Genomic DNA, 6,210 nt, shown 5'->3' with positions numbered 1-6,210 from the left:
TTCATTATGATATATTTGATTAATTAAAGACTTAAAAATGACTTTTATTGATTAAATGGTTAATTCAGGTGTTGTATCGACTGACCTAGTTTCACGATAGGCGCCATCACGACCGGGTCGGTTTTAGAGTCGTGACAAAAGAGGCGTATTTTAACTAGATATATAGAATGAAAATAACAATCAAGCCTTGCTAGTTCGTCAAAACTTGTGAACTATTAAACAACGCAAGCGAGTTGCTGTTTTGTCAATCCGTCAGGCTTCAGAGCAATTTAACAAGACATGCAAGTCTTGTTACATGAAGATAGTACAAGTTTTGCCATTCCGTCAAAACTTGTGAACAATTGAATAAAACATGCAAGTTTTGCCAATCCGTTAAGACTTGTGAATAATTTGTACAAGTTATGTATGTATGTAATGACTTGCGAACAAGATAAGTTTTGACAAGCGTTGTGTGTAACTGTGTACCAAGCTGAGCCCTGCCCGGTATAGCTTGTGAACAAGGCAAGTTCTGCCAATCTGGCTAGGCAAATTATGCCCCGAGGTTATTTTTGCAGAAATTACTTAAACAGGCACAAAACCTCTTCAATTGCGTGAAATTATGCTTCGAGGTTGACTTGGAATTTCAGAGAAGAAGAAGAAACTTGCGTGGTTAGCATCCTGATTCTGAAACAAGCTAGTTTTTGCTTCATTTTAGAACACAGTGGAATTCCAACCCCTATGTTAGCTAGTTTAGTTTTCCTCTCTCCTATTAATATCAGATCCTCCATTACTCTTTTGACAATACCTTTTATCAAGAAATTTTATTTTGTGTCTCACATTTCACATCATACTTATGTGAGGCCCTTAATTACTTGACAAGTGGATTCATGTGTCTCATTTATTTACTTTGAAGATAAAACTAAAAAAAGGCAATTTAAAAATCATTTAATATGTCTAACTAAAGATAAAAGTAAGTAATAACTCAAAATGATAAGAAAATATGTGAATTTAAAAAGCTAATAACCTTAACTTCCGTTTGGCAGCACACATGAATTTTCCTTTACTTGTGTTGAAGAAGAAAAGCAAAATAACCTTTTGCAGCTTTTCCTTCCTAAGCTAAAAGATATATTTGAGTTGGACAAATATGAGTGCCAAATCGAGACGGAACACCTAGTCGAGACAGAACTTGGAAAAACATGCTAACTTATATTTGCGTCAGCTAAAACATATATTTGAGTTGGAAAAATATGCTAACTTATAGTAATATTTTTTAGACATGAAAGTAGAACTCCGTTGAATAACTTTTTTTGAAAATACTTTTTGACCATTTTTCGATTTGTGCGTGTGATTCTTCCGCAAGGACTTTGCTAATTTTTTTTTGTATCGTTCTAATTTTATCGGATGTCTCTGAAGCAACAAACTTTGTTTAACAATAATCTCTAAATCAGTTGACAAGAGTTTGAAAAAATAATCATCTTGTTGTGCTTAATTATAAGTAATATGTCAAAAAAGTAGGAAAAGTTATTATTGCTTGTTTACTCGTTAGCCTTCTCACTTTACCACTGGGAACAATAGTACGACTCATTAAAATTAAAGTTGAAGTTGTTGGTTGTATGAACAACTTGTTCCAAAGTGTTGAAAACTTCAGTGAGGAAGATATGTTCATAAAACAATGCAAAACCATGCTATCAAATCCAAAAAATCGCTATCCAAAGTATTGCATAAGGTAAAAAATGTACATAGATGATTCCGTCTCGATAAGTATTATGAGCGTTCAGATTGCTCAAAGCAAAGCAACTAATTCTCTGAACCATTAAAATAAATATTTCTTCCGGTGATGTATGAACTTTGGTTCTCAATGCAACCTCCGAACTGGTTAGCAGAAGCCTGAGTCAACAGTAGTGTAAAGCTAGTATATGAACCTTCATATAACTGCATCAATGAATTTAAAGGAAAAGAAAGAAAATCAATACCAATAAAAAAATAAAATATAAAGACTACCAACAAACTAAGAAAATTAAAATTTGATTGTTTAAAGATTGAACCTCAAGATTTGAGTTCAAGGATGGTTGGTCATGTTGTTGCATTGCTCTAGTTTTTGAAGTCTTTTGAGGTGCCCTCTTCTTTTTTCGCTCAAGTTTTGGTTTCAATCTTCCATGTCCATTTCCTTTACCCTTCTTCTTAATTGGATCGAAAACACGATCATTTGTTCCTGAAAGACTAGTAGTTGTACTAAATTTGTAATAGTTCTTACGAGTACCTTCTGCATATAACTCATTTTGGAGTTTAGTAATCTCAACATTTGCTTAATACAAAAACTTTCTAGCAATTTCTTCGGACTCGACATCATTTGCAGCTAAAGTCATAACGACAAATGATTCTTTCATTAAACCATTCAAGCGAATGGCCATAGATGAAGTTGGTGATTTCTTCTTATTGTTGTACTCATCAAATCCATTCCCTTGTTTAGCATTCTTTGTCCATCTTTTCAGAATATATTGTACAGGGATATAAGAAAAATCTAAGTTAAAGAATAACACTTTTAATGCATGACAACATAACCAACCCAAGGATTCAAACATAAGACAACTACAACTTATGAAATTGTCAAATGAATTGAATTGGACGGTGTCAGTTTGTCCTCCTTCCCCTCTAAGAACTATATGTGTGTGACAAGTGTCATTGCTTTCAAGTTTGATCACTTTTTTTAGATGTTCCTTGCAAGAATTCATGTTGAAATCTTGTAAATATGGTTCTTGTGTAGATACTCGCAGCATGCTTTAATATCCCACAATCTTCTATAGCAAGTTTAGGTGTTCCTCGACATTTAAAATCCTCTGTCACCTTAATGTCACGCATTACAACTGTCCGTTGATCATAATGATTAACAAATTCAGTTAAAGTCATCGTCTTGCAAGCCATTTCAGTAAAGGCCCTATTAGTGCTCTCACTTCTCTGAGTTGACTTAATATCTGCAGAGAAAATATAACGACTAAATGCGGGGCTCCACTTTTCCCTCAAATCATATAATCTTTGAAGCCAACTATTACTTCCACATTCCCATTCTTCAGTCATTTCTTTCCATACTGACTCAAACTCCGACTCTGATTTGCACCTACATAAGAGCTTATCAAAATATTTTTCTCTAAATCCTGTTTTCCAATAAAGTTGAGGTATCGTTTTTTAAGCATTTCTGTCAATATTTCATTCACATAGATGGTGACAAGTACTTGGAAAAACTTCCTTAATGGCAGACGCTATTGCAGGAGCTTGATCAGTAAAAATAATTTTGGGTGCCTTTCCTCCATTGCCTTAAAAAATGTGTGAAATAGCCAAATAAAAGAACTAGTTATTTTATCACTTAAGAATGCACACCCAAAAAAGATATTTTTTCAGTGATTATTCACACCCACACATGCAGCACAAATCATGCCATATCCTATTTGTACGATACGTAGTGTCAAAAATCATCACATCACCAAAACACTCATAGTGCAACTTAGATATACTATCTCTTCAGAAAAAATTGCACATTCTTCCATCTTCATTTACTTGAAAAGCGTAAAAAAAAGTTTGAATCATCTGATTGCAAATGCATAAAATGATTCAAAAGAGTTTGAGCATCTCCACAATTGATCATACTTTTCTTACGTGCTTGTATAAAATTGTGAGCATCTTGTTTAATAAATCCAGCATTTTCAATACCACCTGCTTAATTTTGAAGTATCTGACAACTCTTTTGGTGCGAATACCAGCATCTAACATAGAACTAAGAATGTCTTTAGTAGCATCTGTAAGCCGTCGGCCAGACGATATGAAATGCCTCAAATTTTCCTTTACCATCGGGTGGTTATGCTCATAAAAAAATTCAAATACATCCCATACCCCATTTGAAATTTTAAACTTTTTGCGAGCCATGCAACCACATCTATATTCCAACCTTTGACGTTTCTTTTCTTGATAATCGGAACACAATGGGGATTGCCCTTCGCAAGAACAAAGAAATAAACATTAGTTAATTCTTTGTTTCTATTATAAGTTTTTGCACCTTTTCGAACACCAAAACTGTCACGACCGGTTCGCCCTCCGTGAACCATCGTGATGGCACCTAGTCCCTACGACTAGGTAAGCCTAAATTGCGGAGGAAAAACCAAATTTGCGGAAGTAATACAATTTAAAACAGAAATAAGGTAATAACAGTGTTTAAATGAGCCGCTCGGCATATACCATATTTAAATCTCAAAACCAATACCTAAATCCAAGACCCGGAAACCCACGAATCACAAGCTAAGAGATACATAAGAAGCTCTAACTCTAGAAATGTCTAATAAAGGGAAATACTGAAGGGCTACACTATTACAGTAAGGTAGAGAGGGACTCTTTGGTCTGCGAACGCGGCTGATATACCTCGAAGTCTCTACAGAGCACCCCGCCTCAAAGATAGTGAGTCTGAGCAAAGATACCTAGATTTGCACATGAAAAACATGCGCAGAAAGGGCATGAGTATACCACAGCGGTACATTAGTAAGTGCCAAGCCTAACCTCGGTCGGGTAGTGACGAGGAAGGTCAGGGCCCTACTGAGGTTAAATAAATATAAAGATGACAGGATAAGATAGGCAGTACAATTAAAAATCTACAGTAAGAATCTATATAGGATAATAAGAGTACAATAACGGAAACAGAGATAAAGGCAAACCACAAGGAAGTACCACTCATAACAAGGATGATAACCAGGGATCTCTTGGTATCCCGAGGATCTGTTGGTATCCTCTATGTATACAAGGGATCTCTTGGTATCCCGAGGATCTCTTGGTTTCCTCAATATATGCTAGAGATCTCTTGGTATCCTCAATATACGTGCCAAGGATATCTTAGTATCCCGCACCTCAGTCAAGATCATAAATATGTACATGGGATCTCCTGGGATGCCGTCCCGTAGTCCCAAATTAAAAACACACAGCAGCAACACAAGAATACTCAATAAATGCTAAATTTCGTACTAAGTAAACCGTTAATTCTAGCCCAACATGCTTCACGTAATGCAATTAAGGCAGTTTAAGCAAATAGGCAATTAAGTCAACTAAACATGCTTTTCTAAACTAACAACAGGCTAAATTCGCAAGTAGAATAAAAGTGGAAAAAGGAACTCAATTGAAATACTTAAAGAAAAACCGGATTTTCAACAATTAGCTCAAGTACGCACTCGTCAGCTCACGTACAAGGGATTTCAATTATCAAATATATCATATCCTAAGGGGAAGGTCCCCCACACAAGGTTAGGCAAGCCACTTACCTCGAACCAACTTAAATCAACCCGAAACCACGCTCTTGCCACGAGTACTCGACTCCAAATGGCTTAAATCTATTCAATTCAATTGCATAATGTAAATAACACTTCAAGTAACTGATTCTACAATTAAATTCTAAGCTAGTACACGAAATTAGGTAAAATGACCAATACGCCCCTCGGGCCCACGTCTTGGAATCTGGTAAAATTTATATTTCCAGAAACCTCGCACTCTCATGAGTTCAGTCATATCAAAAGTACCAAAATCGGACCTCAAATTGTCCCTCAAATCATCACTCATAGGTCTCCAATTAGACAAGCCCTAACCCCCAATTACCAATGATTTTCCTTAATTTTTCATGCTTAAATTGATAAAAATCATTCCAGTAACGAGTTTAGGGACCAAATACCTTACCCCAATGAACTCCTTTGAAAATCTCTCTTGAAAAGTGCTTCCCAAGTTTCTTCCCGTCTTGAATAAGATGAAAAATGTCTAAATTTCGCGAAGGCAAGAATTTATATGTTCTGCCCAGTGATTTCCGCATCTGCGGACTTGGGACCGCATCACGGTCCCGCTTCTACAAAGCCAAGGTCGCATCTGCGGCTTTTCATTAAAGAGCCAACTTCCACATCTGCGACTTCCAACCCGCAGGTGCGGTACCGTTTCTTTGATATTACCACTGCTTCTGCGGTTCCTGAAGAACTCCCCAAATTATGCTTCTGCGGCCACTGAGCCGCTTCTGCGGCACCGCACCTGCAGAACCCAAACTGCAGGTGCGATTATGACAGAACCAGCAGCTGAAGCTGCAACTCAAACTCCAAAATCCTTCCGTCAACCATCCGAATTCACCCCGAGGCCCCCGGAACCTCAACCAAAGGCACCAACAAGTCACAAATCACTCCCCAAACTTGTACCAATCCTTAAAACACCTAAAACAACATC

At 36.7% G+C, this 6,210-nt stretch overlaps 1 non-coding gene across 1 annotated transcript; it reads right to left on the bottom strand.

Moving 5' to 3' along the window:
* Positions 1-1,292: 1,292 nt before the first annotated feature.
* LOC142162521 (U6 spliceosomal RNA) lies at positions 1,293-1,396 on the bottom strand. The gene has a single exon (XR_012693771.1). It is a non-coding gene; the product is annotated as a U6 spliceosomal RNA (small nuclear RNA).
* Positions 1,397-6,210: the final 4,814 nt, after the last annotated feature.

This window comes from Nicotiana tabacum, chromosome 7, assembly GCF_000715075.1.
Source record: "Nicotiana tabacum cultivar K326 chromosome 7, ASM71507v2, whole genome shotgun sequence".
Lineage (NCBI taxonomy): Eukaryota > Viridiplantae > Streptophyta > Magnoliopsida > Solanales > Solanaceae > Nicotiana > Nicotiana tabacum.
Note: the sequence above shows the minus strand (reverse complement) of the source record. Positions and strands in the feature narration are given on the sequence as shown.